A 3,607-nucleotide genomic window follows, 5' to 3' on the forward strand; every position below is an offset into this window, starting at 1 on the left:
TATAATATTTTATACTTTTAGTTTCTATAAGCAAAGCTCGTAGTGTCACAAAAAACGACAACAGAACTCCAAATTATTCATTGTTTTGCTTTGCAACGATTTATCATTTCAGTTGTTAATGTTAAGTATAACTGTTTTCTCACAAATATCATAACTGCAACAAAAATGTGCAAGTCTGAAACAATTTTTATGCCCCCTTTCAAAGAAAAGGGGGCATATAGTTATCAGACTGTCCGTCTGTCGGTCCGTATTTCTGTCACACTTTGCGTTTAGGTTTCGAAAAATGCTCAAACTTCTATTTCCCTTGAGATATAACCTTCATATTGGTATGCATGTGCATATGGACAAGCCTTTCCATACGAACACAAATTTTTACCCCTGTGACCTTGACCTTGAACTTAAGGTCCGTGTTTAGGTTTCAATATCTGCGTTTAGGTTTTGAAAAATGCTCATAACTTCTATGTCCCTTGAGATATAACCTTCATATTTGGTATGCATGTGTATATGGACAAGGCCTTTCCATACGCACAAAATTGTTACCCCCCTGTGACCTTGAACTTAGGGTCCGCGTTTAGGTTTCGAAATCTGCGTTTAGGTTTTGAAAAATGCTCATAACTTCTATGTCCCTTGAGATATAACCTTCATATTGGTATGCATGTGTATATGAACAAGGCCTTTCCATACGCACAAAAAATTTTACCCCCTGTGACCTTGACCTTGAAGTTAGGGTCCGCGTTTAGTTTCGAAATCTGCGTTTAGATATTGAAAAATGCTCATAACTTCTATGTCCCTTGATAATAACATTCATATTTGGTATGCATTGTATATGGACAAGGCCTTTCCATACGCACACAAATTTTGACCCCTGTGACCTTGAACTTAGGGTCCGCGTTTAGGTTTCGAAATCTGTGTTTTAGTTTCGAAAAAAGCTCATAACTTCTATCAAGCATTTATAGGGGCATAAGTCATCCTATGGTGACAGCTCTTGTTTTATTTTGTCAATTTACCAAAAAATGCAAAGCCCCCTTAAAATACATGAAGTAATGTTTACAGTTGTCCATAACCCATATTGAAAAAGAATGTGCAAGCTCTATCTATTGGCATACAAACAAAGCCAATCTGTTGGATTATTACTCATGGCAAGCAATATGATCTTAGGTATACCTTCTATAATCAGGTGTTTGCACTTTAATCACATTAAAATTTGAAAAACTATAGAAGTACAAAAGGTCAGAATGATAACAAACAGGTTTGTAATGGACATCATCTTGCAATTGCTATTTATGTGAGTGGGATGGTACACAAATTCTGAATTTGTTATATGTAGGACATTTAGTAACTTAGCAACCCATGCATGTTGCAAGGGTGTTAATTGTCCGGATTATTTGGAAATCCCGATTTGAGCCATTCAGGATTGAATTTTAGATCAGTGTAAATCCGATGATTTGTTTTAAGGGGGTGAACAAATATTGTAATTGCTTCATTGGCATGCCGGGCATGTGCGCTTAGTATGGATTTTTCCTGGTCTTTTTAACAAGGTTTTCCAAAGAAAAAAACGGGTTATTAGATTGGCAAATGCCGGCTGGCGGCGGACGGAACAAGCTTGTCCGGGCCATAACGTTGTGGTTCTTGGTGAGAATTTAAAATCATTTGGCACATTTGTTCACCATCATTAGACGGTGTGTCGCTCAAAAGAATACCGTCAATATATCCAAGGTCAAGGTCATACTTTGAGTTCAAAGGTCAAAAATGGCCATAAAAGAGCTTGTCCGGCCAAAACTATGTCATCATTGTGAGACTTTTGGCATATTTGTTCACCATCGTGGGACGTTGTATCGCACTTTAGAATTACGTCAATATCTCCAAGGTCAAGGTCGCCACAACTAAATATATTTATTTTGAAACAAAGGGGGTTAATTATAAACAATCAGTTCAGTTGAGTTGTCTCCCTCTATCAGACTTTTTTCTACATTGAAAACCTGGTTTTGTGACAATTTTGTCCCTTGTTTTACTATTGTCTGATTGGTTATCCGCTGACACGGACATAAAAGGTAACTGACCTAACCTCTTGGCTACTTTCCAGAAATCTTACATACTACAAAATGTAGCATATGTCCCCCATCATTAAATTCCATTTTCTGCTGTCAAACTAAGTGCATATATTATTTCATTTGCAAAAGACATATCTGGATATATTTTTGGACAGTTGTTTTACTGTATGGTTAGTGGATTAACATTTATTATGCCCCCCTTCGAAGAAGAGGGGGTATATGCTTTGCACATGTCGGTTGGTCGGTCTGTCGGTCCGTCCACCAGGTGGTTTCCGGATGATAACTCAAGAACGCTTAGGCCTAGGATCATGAAACTTCATAGGAAGATAGATCATGACTCGCAGATGATCCCTATTCATTTAGAGGTCACTAGGTCAAAGCTCTAGGTCATGGTGACCCGAAATAGTAAAATGGTTTCTGGATGATAACTCAGAACGCATATGCCAGGATCATGAAACTTCATAGGTAGATTGATCATGACTTGCAGATGACCCCTATTGATTTTGAGGTCACTAGGTCAAGGTCACGGTGACCCGAAATAGTAAATGGTTTCCGGTTGATAACTCAAAAACGCATACGCCTAGGATCATGAAACTTCATAGGTAGATAGATCATGACTCGCAGATGACCCCCTATTGATTTTGAGGTCAGTAGGTCAAATGGTCAGGTCACGGTGACCCGAAATAGTAAAATGGTTTCCGGATGATAACTCAAGAACACATATGCCTAGGATCATGAAACTTTTGGGTAGATTGATCATGACTCGCAGATGACCCGTATTATTTTGAGGTAACTTGTCAAAGCAAATGCACGGTGACCCGAAATAGTTAAATGGTTTCCGATGATAACTCAAGAACGCTTACGCCTAGGATCATGAAACTTCATGGGTACATTTATCATGACATGCAGATGACCCATATTGATTTTCAGGTCACTAGGTCAAAGGTCAAGGTCACGGTGACCCGAAACAGTAAAAAAAAATCCGGATGATAACTCAAGAATGCTTTTGCCTAGGATCATGACACTTCATAGGTACATTGATCATGACTCGCAGATGACCCCTATTGATTTTCAGGTCACTAGGTCAAAGGTCAAGGTCACAGTGACAAAAACGTATTCACATAATGGCTGCCACTACAACGGACAGCCCTATGGGGGCATGCATGTTTTACAAACAGCCCTTGTTATCGATGTTCTTCATAACATTTATATAAAATGACAATTACACATCGAGTGTTACTGGTGGTCTGGCTTATAATATTTTGCATTTTACTCACCAGAAATAGCACTAAGACTATAAAAGAACAATGAACTATGGCTTTGGGGGGCTCTACCTGTAAGGGACCTACAGCCTCAGACTCCAGACTTTATCATAAGGATTTCAAATTTGGGACATTTGACACCCCTGATGTTGTGCCATGTATCAAAACCGTCTATATATAAAAATTAATTTTATTAATTGGATATGTTGAAGATTTGGTGATGCATCATGGATTTCATTTTGTGTTTTGTTGACCTACTTTTAATTTTTAGGCTCAGCAAACTATGGCTGTCAA

Source organism: Dreissena polymorpha, chromosome 10 (genome assembly GCF_020536995.1).
Source record: "Dreissena polymorpha isolate Duluth1 chromosome 10, UMN_Dpol_1.0, whole genome shotgun sequence".
NCBI lineage: Eukaryota > Metazoa > Mollusca > Bivalvia > Myida > Dreissenidae > Dreissena > Dreissena polymorpha.